The 16370-nt window shown below is 40.3% G+C and overlaps 1 long non-coding RNA gene across 1 annotated transcript in view; it reads left to right on the top strand.

Moving 5' to 3' along the window:
• The first annotated feature begins 3350 nt into the window (after nt 1-3350).
• The window catches only part of LOC112990964 (uncharacterized), a 52541-nt gene continuing 39521 nt past the window's right edge, over nt 3351-16370 (top strand). Inside the window, exon 1 of the long non-coding RNA XR_003261197.2 lies at nt 3351-3496. This is a non-coding gene — a long non-coding RNA (uncharacterized LOC112990964). The remainder of the gene's footprint in view (nt 3497-16370) is intronic.

Here is a 16370-nt window from a genome sequence, read left to right as displayed (position 1 = left end):
TCCAACTTCTATTTAATGAAGAAGAAATGCTTGAAATAGCTGACTGTCTTTGATTCTGTAGGTTTCCTTAGCTGTGTTTCTGAGACTGTCTAAAGTCCTACAAGTTTGACAGATGAATTTTTGAATATTCAGAAGCTAAACAAAAAGTCTGCCTGTCTATTGTCCTCTAAATGTAATGCAGAAAAATTTAAGTGCTTTTCAACTCTTTCTAAGAGGAATAAATACCAAATCTCAGAATTATCAACATAGTGGATATGCCTTCGTGCAGCCTCAAGATGTGTAAATCCCAGACAACACTTGGATTTCAGGTGTTGCTGGAACTATTCCTATCAGCTGCTTTTAGGTCTTGACTAACTATAAACTGACTAATACTGTCTGATTCTGACTTCCTTTCTGCAGTGTCTTTAAATCTGTTGTATGTAAGAAGTAAGAAGTAGGTGCAAAGTTCTTTTAGTAAAGATTAGGGGCTAGAACAATTAATTATGTACTTGCCAATGCTGGCATAACCAGAAAATATGTGGGGGTATTCACCAGAGAATTTGCAGCTTTTTGTATCAACAGACTGCTACAATAAATAGCTATGTTGCATCTGAGTTTACTTGGACTTGGTGCCTCAGAATCAGTCACTTTGTGTGGCAAGGCTGGCAGAGGAAACACACATATTACACACACACGGACACACTTACACGGACACACACAACACACAAAACCACAATTACTAATCCCCGTAATATAGTAGAAAGTAATTGCTAAGTTGGAGTTGCAAAAGATAGTAAAAGGCAAAGCAAAAAAGTAGTGCTTTCTCTACAAAAAGGGAGAGGGACCTACTGACACTGAAGTACTAGCATTGATCTGGTGAAACATCCTTAACTGGGAGGCACAATGCTGGAAAAAAATTCTGTCTTTCTTTTTTTTCTTTGGTATCATTCTTGTGGCTTTGATAGTCTTCTGTATCTTCTCTGTGGTGGCACATCATCATGTGCTCTTGGAGGCCACTGCTACAGTTTCCAGTGATCCTCTTATCTAGCTCTAGTCACAGAAAAAAGGACTTTTAAAGAACAAGCATTTGCCCATTTTTTTTTGAAAGTGCATCTGTTATGATGTAAGGTTTTAATCTTCACAAGTCGAAATACACTCATAAAACAATTGACCTCATGAGAATGCCAGAATCTTAACTTTGCAATTAAGACAATTTGATCTGACAAGAATGTCAGTAGTGTTAGTAAAGCTCAGCAGATTCCATGAAACTGATTAAAATCACAGGGCTAGATACCTATTCATTGGACTGTTATGGCAAGACTAGAATGAATTTTTAATACCTGGTCCACTAAAGTGATGAAACATTCTTAGCAGAGACTATGCTATGAAAAAATATCTTAATGAATAGACTTCAGTAGTCTTAGGGCTACACTTTTCTTCTGAGCAGAACAACAGCTCATTTGGACAGCTAAATGTATGGCATATTTGAAAATGAAATAAGTATATAATAATTAAAGTGTTAATTAGCTTTGAGTTATTGGTGTTATTTGAGGTCAAGTGAAAGAGTTCAGGAAAATAACAGATTTTTCTAGAAAGATTTTTAGCAAAATAACATCAGAAATGCCAAGACTGAATATCTTTGGATGGTATTAGAAAGGAGAATAGTATTGATGTTGTGATGTATTTAGTTAACATCTTGGTTTTCTGAAGGCTGATCAAGGTAAAACTAACCTTTTTTATAATCTGTGATCTTCAATATTTAAGGAGACTGAAAAAGTAGGGCTTAGGAATGTAAAAGGAGAGAGAAAAGAACATAGCTGGGATCAAGACAGAACTTTAAAGCAGGAGTTTAAAACGGGTAATGCAAGAGTAGGAACAGAATTATTTTTAAACTATTGTAGTACACAATGGATTGAGAGAACGTGTAGGAGTGTAGATCCAGAAATGGAATGAAAGATACCTGTACTCCTACAGAGTATTTCACGTTCAGTCATATTGTCAATATAAAGTTCTTCAGCAATACCATAAATCACATTCCATGTTCGAAATTCCTACAACTGGTTCCTTTCTAAAATCTGTAATAATTTTGAAATATTATTGGAAAAATACCCTGCCCAGGATTGCTGCCTCTGACTCTCAAAGAAGGTTATTCTGTCTGCATTACATTCCTCCCTAAAAAAAAAGCGTTAATATTGCTGTTTTCTTCATTTTAGCAGACAACAGAAAAACAGCTTTTACATAAATATTTCTGTTTCTCTTCCATATTACAAGCAGTTAATATTCCTTTTCATCTTGTTGGACTGAGGTGTTTTTCAAAAGGGGTACCAAAGTAAACAATCTGTGTGTAATAAATTGCCTCAGGTTAGTCTTAACCACCTTACCGGGATGTAAAATTCGACTGAAGTTAAAGAAACTTTACGGTGCATAAAAGCCATTTTGTAAGGAGAAGTGGAAGAATGAAGTAATGCATTTTATTCACATTGTGTACACCAGGTCAAGAATTTTATCTCTTCAAGTAGCTTTCGAGGAGGAGGAAGGTGGGTTCAAACCTGGTGAAGTGGCATGTGTTAATCTTCTCCAGTTAAAAACTCCATTATGTTTTGATTGGCATGTATCTCGCAACTTCAACTTCTTTCTGCACATGCTCTGTTAAAAACCAATTAACTTCCAGTGTAATCAGGTATTTATCAGTTATGCAGTGAAAAATGTTGGGGGTGATAGCAATGACAAACAGGCTTACTAACTAATCAGCTGTCTAATTAATTTGAAAGACTTTCATGTTTAATAAAAATTATACATAATATCAACTATTTAAAGCCTGGTGATAAATCTATCTGTGGAAAAGCCTTTGGGAAGGTTTAGCTTGAAATATGTTCAAAAGGATGCTGAAAAATATAAGGATTCTACAGTACAAGATATTTTGGTCTCCAGTTGCTTATGTAACCTTCCTCAGAGGTTAATAGAAAAATCTAGGAAGAGAAAATGATTTAACTAGGGTTCATTAATAAACAACCCTTGCAGTGATGACAGAGGAACTAGCATCCCTGGAAAGACCCGTGTCTGTCATTGGGGAATATTTAATTTTCCGATGACTCCAGAGCAGATTTGCACTTGTCTTCAGTTATTTAAAAACATGACAGCTTTTTTTCCCCCTGTTGCCTCCCAGGTAGGTAATTCTGTGCTTCGCGTAAGGGCCTGGCTCCGGGCAGCGGGGCCACGGGGTGCCCTGTGCAGGCGGGGCCGCCAGCTGCCCTGCGCCGGTCACACCCGGTTCCAGCCGCCCCGAGGCGGGTGGAACCGGCCCCGCGCAGCAGCGCTGCGGCCGCTCGGGGGCTGCCGTGGCGTGAGGAGGCAGAAGGTGGTGTGTGAAGCGCTGCGTTTTTGGAGCAGACAGAGGAGAGGCGGGGAAGGGGACGTTGTTGCGGACGCGGCAGGGGACGCTCCACGCCAGAGCAGGCGTGCCTCCGAGGGACTGCGGCCCGACCCGTGGAGGCCCCAGTCCCCAGCTGAGTGTAAGGTGAGGCGAAAGCAGGGGGAGTTGAAGGGAGCAGGAGAAGTGCTGGGCTGAAGTTGAGCCTTGGAAGGGGGAGAAAAGGTGTTCCCCTAAAGGTCTATTTAATGGTTTGTCTTTTTTTAATCAATATTGGGATCAGGAACTAAAAGTTTAAGTTAACTGGCAGTGAATTAAGTGAAATTCACCGAGTTGAGACTGTTTTGCCTGTGACGCTAATGGAAATGTGACCTAGCTTTTTAAGCTTACTGATTTCTTTTGCATGCTGACTTTAGACATGCCTCCTTATTGTGGTGGTATTCTTCAAGCTGTTTGAACTGATACTGGTTTCTGAAGGTGTTTTTCTTCCCCCCCCTTTTTTTTTCTGGTTTGCAAGAATGAATGTTCATGAATTTATGGTAAGATATATGCATGTTAATAGGTATGGCTAATGGAAAATCTGGACATGCATTGGCCAACTTTAATGTTTTTTTATGCAGTCTGGAGACCAGAACTATGGTCTGGATGCCTTGATTTCTTATCCAGTGCTTTGGGCACACAGTGCTTTGAGAACTCAAAGACAGGCAAGCGCAAGCCAGACAAGCAAAGCAGGCAGCATTATCCTGCCCTGCAGACTCAGACCTTTTTTTGGGTTGCCTCTTCTAGATGTTGAGCAGCTGGCTAAACTGCACATTAATCACTGCTTTAAATTTCACTTTACATCCCTGGTTATTAAAAACACTGCAGCTGGTTTTTAGATTTCTTTAGCAGATATTGGGAGTAGTGGCAATCTAGGTATAGGCTAAACTTACCAGCTGCTGTGCATGCGGCTCAGCAGTTATTGCTGTAAAGACAGTAGGTTCTTGGGGCAGGAACGGTGGTTTAGATATCAGCAGGGAGTAGTAACAGTTTTGCTTATGATTTAAACTTACCTGTGATTTGTTCTTCATTTCGGAAATGGATCTTATACAAACACTAGGCTATGCAGGAAGGTGCCTAGAGCTAGCCACTAGGGAAAGTAATTAGGGGTTACTGAAAATTTTCCAGCTGTTCTAGTTATAAAGAATGGTTTTGAGTACCTGCCTTCCAAAGTAGTTGAACTATTATGAGGAAGCAAATGACACCTATCTCTGTTTTGAAGGAATTTAAATTACAGGTTTGTTTGCAAACATTTTTCAAAGGACAATGAAACAGTTCAATTAATGATGCTTGTGGGGGGGGAGGCTTACTAATGGGGACTGGAGCATGCTTTTGTGCTCCATGGTTAGAATATCAGTTGGGAGAGTGGGCTCTCTTTTCTTCCCCCCCCCCCCCCCCACCTCCTTAAGACTTTCTGCATTTTTCTCTGACTTTAAAGTGATCCCTAGAACAGGGAGCAGAACAGAAAACTATCTTACTGAATCTCATCTGGTTTGGCAGGTACCTGAACACTTTCATTTCCTTCACTCAGCGTTTCAACCACTGAGCTCTTCTAGTCTCACAGGAATGAATATTAGATGCTGTGATGGGTTTTAAGCAATGATATATCTTGCACTTTTTAGTTGCTCGGGATCTCAACAGAAAATCCTGTCATAGGCTTGGACACACATCAGTGTGTGTGTGCGCGCATGCTTTCTTGTGCATGCTTTGCACAAAATAGACGTTTAAGAGTACAGAATAGCACAAAAGAACATTATACATTATTCATCATGAACAATAACAAGAATATTTAGTTGCTGTGTTTTGAAAAACAGGAAATGTGGCCCCTATGTGAAGGATCTTACAATTTCTCCTATGTGGCACTTTTACTCTTGAGCCCAAGTTACCTGATGCCTGCATCCCAGAGCTTGGGAGTAGCTCATGGAAATCCTTGTTCATGGCTAATACTCAGGACGTTTTCTAAATCCTAGTGTACCCACACGATGATGAACTTGCTTCAGCATTTTCTGTATATTTTATCTTTATTACTTTTAATATTCATGGTATATACTTAATATTCATTGCAGTTTATGTCATTTTTGTTAGCACTTCACAAAAATCTTTTTGCTTTACACAATGAGTGTATTTGGATGGATTTGGAGAAAAAATTTTCCTACCTGAATATGACTTAAAATGATGACTGCCAGGATCTTGGTGGAGGTCAGGTAACTAGCAAGCCTGTAGAAGGCACAGGATTAGAAGGAAGCTTCCTGGTCTCGTCCCAGGGAAGACGGAGCATTTGTGTTGGAGTCGGGTGCATTTTTGACAGAACCTATGCTTAGGTAGTATGAGGGTTTTTGTACACTTCAGGAGAACATAAGCTATCCAAAATTAATTGATCTTGTTTGAATAGCATTAAATTCAATATGAGAAATAAATATACAAAAAGTCTTCATTCCGAGAACATCTGAATACTTCTCAAATTGTATAGATGCTGTAGATCATGTGCTACATCCAGAACTTCTCCAAGTCTGTTGAAGTAAATTTGAAATACCAAACCAGTTTCTCTTTGCTCCATACAATTTTGAAAAGCCTCTGACAACTCTTTGCTAGTTGTTACCTTAAATGCTTGAAGAAAATCCCATTAACAGTATAATCTTTATTCAAGAGAAAAATCTCAATGTGTATTTTGCAATCATAATTGGAACAAATTCAGTGGAGTATAAATGCCCTTTTCTACTACTAAAATTTATCCTTAGAGCTATACTAGCGAGGAAAAAAAAAATCCCTTTTCATTTAATCCCTTTTTCTTACTGGCATGCTGGGTTAGTCTGTCTCCTTCAACTGTGCCTTAAAAAGTTCTGCTTTTCCACTTGGCTCCCCAAACTGATGCCTTTTCTTGAGAAGAAATTCTTTTGAATTACCAGTCCTTCAGTATTCAGGTCAAAACTAAACATTCCAGACTCTGTGGTTCTGATGCTGTCCGCTTATGATTCTGAGTTACAGAAGCACTGGTTTTTAAAGGACATTCTTTACCTGATGTTATTTTCTTTTACTATCGCAAACTGACTAGTCCTGAATTATCACTGTCTCTTATATAAAATGCTGTATCATACAGGTCAGTGTATCGCATTCATAAATTAAGTTTGCCACTGCAAATAGTCATAGAAATTTAACTTAAACTAATTTGTGGGAATTACATAAGCCGTCAGAAATATTCTTTTTGAATATGTCATTACATGCAACACTAATTTTCTACAGAATCACAGAATATTTGAGGTTGGAAAGGGGTCTCTAGAGATCATCTAGTCCAACAGCTTTGCTCAGAGCAGGGTTGACTAGAGCAGGTTGCTTATGAAACTTCAGGACTTTAAATTCCAGGTTTGAGTTTGTATGTCTGTCTTGGCCATATTTTTTTTCCCCTGCCTTAGCCAGCTCTACTTTAAATTCACTTAAAAATCATTCTGTTGCTGAAGGGACAAACTGGACATTTTTTGCACAATTGCTGTGGTCAAAAATCATCATTGTGTTAATAGCTCAGCAATACAGAGTATTCATAACTCAGTATCATTTAATAGTTGCATATTTGACTTACTAATTTCTTACAAATCAGGAGTGCAGATAAGGTTATCAGTAACTGGACTAATGCTGTTACTGCAGACTGAAGTGACTTCAATTTTAACAGAACTGCACTACAGTTTGCCAGAGTAGGAGTAGGGAAATACAGAAACAAATATGTGATGTCAAGGGAGTTTTACGCATAGATCTACTATGATGAAACTAAGACTGAACTTTCAGTCATGGGTTCGTACATAATAGTGCTGAAATTAAGACCATGCTTTCAGTGATGTCATTCACGGTAGTCGTGCTTCTTATCCAGAAACATGTTGAATTTAGTGAAATAGTGTACATTTTGTCTGTTTCGTCAGGCATGTGATGAAGTATTAGAGATGAAAACTACTCTCTGACTCGGTGCATTTGATAATTTCTGACTTTTGACTTTGCACTCAGAACAGTGATTGTCTCCTAGATCTTTTGGTTTGGACAAAATTCATCTGAGAGTTGGAAGAACAATGACTGTAATCAATAATGTGTCTTCCTACAGGAACTTAAACAGGATCAACATACTAATATACCCAACCCTACTGAGTAGAACACAAGGCATGTTCCTTCACAAGATCAGAACCCTAAAAGAATATGGCAGCTCTTATCCAAAGCCTCAAAGATAACATTATCACTGAAGCTGGAATCATGTAATAAAATAAGGCAAGAAGGTGATTCTTTCCTCACTCATATGCTTAGGCTATGTTTTTCTGAAACATTAAATAGTGTTCTGCATTTGTTTGTGACATTTGTCTTATGAAAGTATGTACTAAATAATCTTATACTACAGAAGGAGGTGTCTTTTCCTAAGATACTAGTAAGAAACGTATACTGAAAACAAATGATACCCAAGGTGTATATGTTTTTACAATACCTGTTACCACGAATTGGCAATTCCTCTGCTTGCTCAGGGAAAAGTTTATGAGTATCTCAGCCTCTAGATTATGAAATCATCAGGAGGTCTTGAAAAGATCTTCTGTGATTTAGATGGGTAGTGGAATTGACTTGGAGTGGGATGAGAATGAGTGGTAAAACAGCCTACCAAACTGAACTCAGTTCTGATTGTTCTTTAAAGTCAGGGTTTGAATAAATTCTTAAGAATAATAATGCACATATGTTCTGTAATACTTATTTAATGTACATGCTTTTATTTAGGTATAGAAGTTGATGTTTATCACTGATTTGCACTACTGAATCCCAAGCTTAAGAAAATTATCCTAAAATCAGCACTTAAAAAACCAACTGAACAAAAACCCTCTAGAATATGTAACTTAATTTTATTGGGCAGAACATGTTTAAAAGGTGCTCCACCTGGGTAAATCAAATGTTTGATTAAATTTGATATGCTAGTCTTCACTTTTTTCAGTTAATAGCATCTTCAGATGCTGCAGAAGTGACACAGGATGAGTATAAAATGTTACTACTCTGTGTGATAGCAGAAAGACATTTCCTATGCCACGACATAGCAAATACATTTTGAGCTGTGTATATAAAAGAAAGTGTTGGAATTGTTCACTTTAAAACATTGCCTTCTTGACAGTGTAACGTAAGATGTATTTCTCCCATTAAGTGGTGATAGCTCTTGCCCTGCTTCTGGCAAGTGAACAAGAACTGGGTTGAAGCAATTGCAGGTTTTGTGCACTTGAACTGCTAGTGAATTCATTTATCTAAGAGGTGGCAAGTCCTCAGATGAACAGTGACACTTACTTCAAAGACTATCGCTCGTCAGCCCCAGGACGAGTCCAGAGAGGGTACAAAAAAAGGAAACACACCGAGCAATTTCTGGAGCTGAATCTCTGCTCCACACAGCAGCAACTTGATAGCAAATCCTTTCATGCTCTGGTGTTCTCTGCTGCCTCCTTTTCAAGGCTAATTGTAAGACATTATTCAATTCGTTATGAGGAGTAACCCTCCAAAAACCTGTGCAAATTCATGTCAGTGTGTTTCTTACTTTTTTATGTGTATATGAATCAGAATGTTCCTGTAACAAAGAGTCCATTTTGTTCTGTGAGGTTTATCTGCAGCGTGCAGAAAACCAGCTGAATTCAGGTGTAGGGGAGGAAAGGGAAAGCACTGGAGGAAGAAGTGAAAGAAGCCTAAAGGTTTGGATGTTTGATTAGTTCTACATCATCTTCTCAGTAACTTTTAATTTTTTAGTTTACTCCTTACAGAGGAATTGGAAATGCATACCTTTCTGGATACTTAAGTTCTACAACATTTATTTGAGGGATTGTGGGAAAATATAATTTATATATCTCTCTTCTTCAGGATTCATTTATGTGACAGTACTTACTGATAACATTTCAGTTCCTTTTACTGCACTGACTGAAACAAAACAAATGGACCATGTGAATACCCTGAACTGGAAAAAGCTGCCTTTTGCTGCCACAGTAAGGGAGTGGGAGGGATGTTATCTTAAATAAAGAATTACAGTTCTTGTGCCTGTTATGCTCAAGAGTAATAGATTACCTAGTATTCAACACATGGGATTCATGTTCCCATGGTTTTTGCATTTTTACATTTTAAAAAAGAATATTCACCAGTAGGGCAAAATTCCAGAGGAAGCTATAGCTGAAGTCTGAGGGTGCAGCAGGAAGAGGAGAGAGAAGGTGTTGGTATACAAGCTGACTAGCCTCAACTGACAGCCCAGTGACAGCACAGGATAGTGGGAGTAGATGTGAATGGTTGCCCTTAGACACCCTTGAGTAAGTCCATTCTTTCAAATTCCTACCTCTGCAATGGACTGGAAGCAATCTATTTCAGACAAGAAGAAATTATGTTTTCCAAGTATATAGGCAAACAGTCTTAAACAGAATACAAACTGAAGTGTGTCTGTTAAAATCTGTTAAAATGGCGTTTTTATTTCTTTGGAGGTATGGCTAAAGTAAAATCGATAAATAGTTGGGGGAGAGGGACAGTTACTCTAAATTGACTGGTAGGGTATTTTGGTGAAATTTTCTAAATAAATACCTTTAAAATGTTATGTTGCATGGACAGGAAATAAAATGACAATTCCTAGGACTTGCTATATCTGCAGGATCTGCAGATACTTGTGAAGGTGAGAAGTTCAGGGTCCCAACTTTTCTTTTGTTCTTCCAAGTAAGAAAAATTGAAGGGCAGTTACTTGATACTGCAGTTGTTTGACTTGGCTCCTGTTGATCCAATAGCTTTTGTAAAAAGAAGTGAAGTTTTATAATTCCTTTAGGCTTTTTATCAAAAGAAATGATGACTGATGTTATTCTGGTCTCGATGGAGAAGTTCAAAATGAAAGTGATATACAGCTGTGACTCCCTGTGTATTTTGTGGTTTAAGAATGCAGATTTTTCTAGCTGAGGTTTTCTTTTAGAATCTGTGTTTGTAGTCTGGAGAAGGAAGGGACCTTCATCATTAAAGACTGGGATTAGAACTACAAGACAAGGAAGTTCTGTAAAATAGTTTTGTTTGTTGCACAGTGTACTCCAGAAAAGTTGTTTGGTTTTAGAATACTAGCTCTTAGAAGAGGTTAGATTGTATAGAGGGAGATGGGATTGAGGTGAGGCTGTCTGATCTGTAGATCCTCCTTTTTGCCCTTCTTAAAGATTGGGATGACATTTGCTCTATTCCAGTCCTCAGGAAGCTCTCCTAATCACCATGACCTTTCAAAGGTAATTGAGAGTGGCTTCACAGTGACACTGGCCAGCTCCCTCAGCACTCGTGGGTACATGCCATCAGGGCCCATGGACTCGTGTGTCTCCAGTTTGTCTCAGTGTTCCCTAACCTGATCTTCTTCCACAAAGGGTGAGTCTTCACTGCTCCAGACTTCCTATCTGGTCTCGGGCTTGAGATTCCTGAAGACCAATCTTATCAGTAAAGACTGAAGCAAAGAAGGTGTTCACTCCTCTGGCTTTTCTGTGTCCTTCATCACCAGGACCCCTGCCCCATTTAGCAGCAGGCTCACATTTTTCCTAGCCTGCCTTTTGCTGCCCATGTACTTATAGAAGCCTTTCATGTTGTCTTCACATCCCATGCCAGTTTCAACTTGAGGTAGACTTTAGCACTCCTAATTCCCTCCCTGCATTTTCAGACAGTCTCTATATTCCCCCTGGGTCATCTGCCCCTCCTTCCACCTCTTGTACGCATCCTTTGTATGTTCGAGTTTACTGAGGAGCTCCTTACTCATCCATGCAGGCCTCCTGCTGCCTTTGTTTTACTTTCTGTGTGTTGGGATGGACCATATGTGAACTTGCAGGAGATGATCCCTGAATATCAGCTACGTGTCCTGGACTTTTCCCTCCAGGGCCGTAGCCCATGGGATTCTTCCAAGCAGATCCCAGAACAGGTCTAAGTCTGATCTCCAGAAGGCCAGGGTTCTGATCCTGCTTTTTCCCTTCCTCTCAAGATCCTGAGCTCCACCATCTTGTGGTAGCTGCAGCCAAGGCTGCCCCCAACTTTCACCTCTCTGTCCAGTTCTTCCTTGTTTGTAAGTATGATGATCCAGCAGAGCACCTCTCCTTGTTGATTCCTTGATCAGCTGAGTTAGGAAGTTTTTGTGAGTGCACTCCAGAAACCTGGACTGCTTGCGCCCTGCTGTGTTGTCCCTCTAGCAGATATCAAAATGGTTGAAGTCCCCCATAAGGACCAAGGCCTACAAACGTCTGAGGCTTCTTCCAGTTGTCCAGAAGTCCTCATCTTCTTTCTGATCAAATGTCTATAGCAGACACCCACTACAATGTCACCCATGCTGGTCTGCTAACTAATCCTGACCTGTAAGCTCTCAGCTAGCCCCTCACCTATCCACAGGCAGAGCTCCACACACTCTCACAGCTCCCTCATGTAAAGGGGAACTCCTCCTCCTTGCCTTCCTAGCCTGTTCTCCCCAAGGAGCCTTTATCCATCCATTGCATCATTCCAGTCCTGTGAGTTATCCCACCACGTCTCTGATCCCAATGAGATCATAGAAGTCCGCGTGCAGTTACAGGACTAATTTTTCCTGTTTATTCCCCATGCTGCATTCATTAGTGTACAGGCACTTCAAAGAGGCACCTCAGCATGCTGACTTCCTAGAAAGGGCAGGAGAGCTTTCCCCACAATGTGGTGCCATAGTGTCCCGATCCAGTATTGGGGGGGTTTCGTTACGATCCCAAGGACAAGATTAAGACGCTAAAACCAGTCAAATATCGTACAACCTTTTAACTTTATTTTCCACGAAGTGGGGAGAAAAGGTGGGGAAAGGCGAAGGGGAGGAGAGAGAGAAAAAGAGAGAGAGAGAGAGAGAGAAAGGGATATCACCACCCGTGGATCCAGTGGCGTCCTGTTGGTCCTCTTCACCCTGGGTGTAAATTTTAGCGATGCGCATGCAGTAATTACAACTCGAGCAGGGTCTGACCCTAGGTTCCCGCTGAAAAGTTTGGAGCCAAATCAAGGCAAATTAAATAAATAAATTGTAATGACACGCGTGCAGTAGTTACAGCTCAAGTTGGGTGCCTCTGAAGAGGGACCCCGAACAAAGAAATCCCTGGGCAATTATACTTTCCAATCTAAGCTCTCCACCCTTCACGCAGTAGTTTGGACCAATAGTAATATTTAGGTCTGGGGTCTCCTGCTCCTTACTGGGTCCCTAGGTAGGTTGTTTACTGTTGTGGTTTCTGCTGACAGATGTGTTTTCAATCTTCGGGTCTTGCCCTTATCTCTCAAAGCCCTGACAATTTATTACTTCCCCAGCAGTGACGGTAGGTGTTATTTCCCAAGGTCCAGACAAAGGGAATATGATCTGGACCCCAAGATAGCCCAGACCCCCCAATCAGCATTGTTTCTGCAGCGAGAGGAGGCCCTGCTCCCCAGGGTCCCAGTGCCCAAGCAGGCCTCACTTCAATGCCTTGACATCCTTCCTCCCGGAGCGTGAAGCATGGAAATTCAAACTGCTGGTAACCCCCTTGTCTTTCCTGCCTGCACCAGCTCTGGGGCCCTTTCTCACTGAACTAGGGAGTGCGGCCTAAGGCTTCAGCAAATTTAGCTACTCATGCTAAGCAATTTTTATAGAAGTTGTGCTAAGCAGCAGTAATTTACAGTCCAGGTCCCAAAGTCTCTGCCCGATCGTGGTCTGGTTCAGCGCAGGCTCGGTGTGTCCCGGGTGGTCGCAGGGAGACCATTTTGGGGGTCGCAGCAGCTCAGTCCTGTTTCCGCCGGGAACAGATGGTTTGTTTGGGGTTATGGTTTGCTTGCGCCTTATGTACCAAGAAATGTTTAAGGCAAAAGTTCACTCATCTGTCTGCCACACATAGACACTTCCTTATTTACTTTCATACACTTGGGGTGATTCTACTTCAGTCCTGTTCTGTTGATCAAGAGGTCCCTTCAGTTTCCACCAGTCTAGACCCGTTGGTTGCCAACCCTTTCCACCACTTCCTTACTTGAGTATTCGTCCTCCTCTCCCACCCCATTCTTAACAATGCATATAAGTATCTGCAGGGAGGGTGTAGAGAGAATGGGGCCAGACTCTTTTCAGTGGTGCCCAGTGATAGGATGAGAGGCAACAGGCACAAACTGAACACAGGAAGTTCCATCTGAATCTAAAGAAAAGCTTTTTCACTGTGAGGGTGGCTCAGCACTGGAACAGGTTTCCCAGAGAGGTTGTGGAGTATCCTTCCTTGGAGATGTTCAAAAGCCATCTGGACATATTCCTTGGAAACATGCTTCAGGTGACCCTGCTTGAGCGGGTTAAGGCAACAAATAGGAATGAATTATGCATGTGCTGGAGTGATCCAGCAGGCTGTGGGGCAACTGGATATAAGAATTCAAAAGAATGGCAGTTCAGGGAAGTCATATCTGATCCACCTGAAGATGCTGTTGCCAGGACCTTTGTGAAAGAGACCTCTGTCACCATCTAGACAGTGGCCTATTTTCTCATTTGAGAAATTTGATACCCCATGTGAGCGTTACTCTGTGCAGTGGTTACAAGAAATAAGGTTTTGTTTTCTTGGATTTTTTTTTTAAACAAACACTCTTTCCATGAGCGTCTTTGCAACAAGTTGCTAGTCTCTATAAACCACCAAAGGGAAATACTACCATATGACAGCAGGTGCATCAGAAGGTTTTATCTTAAGAAGAAATTCGCCTTAAAGAGTCATCATCATCGTCCTCGATTTCAAGAGGGAGTGAGTTTCTTGAGCTGCAGGATTATAGCAAAAATCCAGTCCTAGGCTGCATCTGACGTGCTTTACCTGCTTATGACTGAGACATGTGCTGTAAACATGTTTTCTTGCTTTTTTTGTTAATCTGATTTATAGCGTTGCACATTGCATATTGTATACATAATATACATAGTACACTGGCAAGTTTGGGATTGTTTCCTGAGCTTTCCTTTCCATTTCTAATAGTGTCATGACTTTTGAATTTGGCATTTCATGTCACTTGACCTTGATGCCTGAGCATGTCTCCACCAGTTTAGTATTGCTTTCCTTGCTACTACTTATCCTGTTCATGTCTAGAACTTTACAATGCTATCTGGCAGAGTGTCAAGATGCAGAGACAAACATCCTGTCTGGAAGGCTCTACATCTTGGGGATTAGAGCACTCCTTGCCATAAAAGCAAAACAGAGATGTCATCTTTATGATAGTGTCAATGACCTTCCTCATGTCATGATTGCAGAATTCTAGGTCTGCCTCTTCAGGACCAGTCTCCTTCCATCCAGCTGACTTGTGGGCTGTTCCTGGGTGCACTGTTTTCCCTGTCGTGCTGCAAGGGGACATAAGGCAGATGTACTTACTCCTCCTTCTGGGAAGTCCTGTCTTTCTCGAGATACTTTCATGATTTTTTTTTTTGGTAGGATTTTTTTTCTTAGGCTAGGATTTCATATTTTTGTCACAACATAGGTTTCCTTGTAATAACATTCTTACAAAGCATTTTTGGGGAGATGAATAAAAACTTAGCATGGTAAGAGATGAAATCAGTGTCCTTCTGGTAAAGTCCCATATTAATCTTTTATAATATCAACATTTTACTGACCCTCTCTGGAAACAATTTTCCTGTTACATAGTGCACAAGCAATCATTACCAGCAGTTCAGCTGCTTCTCCAGTTCTCTTGTATGTGACCAGAACAAAGCAGATTTACTAGAACACGGATATGGGGTCAGCTGTATTTCTATAGGATGCTTCAGAAATGCGGTAGAGGCTAATGGAAAATATTGGTGGTGTTTCTCCACTTGTATATCAGTGTTCCACTTTATGGAATGGACACTGGACAGTTTCCTTAATTAGAGTAATCTTACTGAAGAAATTCTTTTGAGTAGTACAGAGATTGCCAGGTCTAGCTGTCTTGCTTAACGAGTCAGGTTTTCAGGTCAGTCTAAATTCATTCCATTGTATCATCTTTATCTCCAGCACTGCACTGGGTTATCCATCCAAATTTAAAGTTTTCAGATCCTCATTTTAGCCCTGGACCTTTGCTTGGGTTTGACATCACCTAATCTGTGAAGGGGGTGGGGCAGAAATAGGCAACAAGGTTTTGGATCTCAGAAGGCCTGTTAAGATCTTTTTTTTCCTTTAAGATCTAGATCTTCAGTGGGACTTGAACCTGTTTGTCTTTCCTTTAAAACATGAGATGGAAGGAGATGGGTTTTATTTTTTTTTATTGTCTTGTAGGAGGGTAATAAAAATCCTCAATCTGTTAAGGGGGATTTTCCTTAGAAATACACACACACACGCGCGCACGTGCACATGTATATATGTGTGTGTGTGTGTGTATATATATATATATATATATATAAAAGAGTATCTTTGGATACTTTGACTTTTGATACTTTTGGTTTAAATTGTCTTTCATTCTCTGCATAGTAGAGATGATGAATAGAAGGTGCTACATTCCTGACTGATAATATTTTACAGTGTTGGAAAAAGGTGGTTCTCAAAAGAACTTTCTTAAATGTCTTTTTGCACCATATGTATGCTGTATAAAAAAGAGAATTTAAATTTTGAACCTTTTTCCTTTTATCTTTTCCTGACCAGTGAATAATGTGATGAGACTCTGTCAAAATTTGGAGCAGTTTCCCATATTCTGCTTGCTTTTTTTTTTTCCTACTGCATATTTTAACATAATCTCTTCAGTTTGGGAAAAGCTATGAAGGGTCGTATTTTGAGCTTGAAAAGCAGAGGAAAAAAGCTGAAAAGTTAGTTCCAGCATAGTAGTCAGTAACTGCGGACAACAGCATCCTCTAAAACCCTGAAAACTTACCTGCATTTAAAAAGAAAAGAATAAATTCACCTATCTTATATCCTGAAAACTAGAAATAGTTCTGTTTTCTAACTCTACTTTTAGCCCTTATGTTTTGATCAAATCAACTTTGGACATTTTTTTGCCTACAGACATCTTCTGTGCCATTTCAGTTGGAAGAGGCTTTTTTTTTCTTCAGTAAAACTGCTGA

Source organism: Dromaius novaehollandiae, chromosome 2 (assembly GCF_036370855.1).
Source record: "Dromaius novaehollandiae isolate bDroNov1 chromosome 2, bDroNov1.hap1, whole genome shotgun sequence".
Lineage (NCBI taxonomy): Eukaryota > Metazoa > Chordata > Aves > Casuariiformes > Dromaiidae > Dromaius > Dromaius novaehollandiae.
Note: the sequence above shows the minus strand (reverse complement) of the source record. Positions and strands in the feature narration are given on the sequence as shown.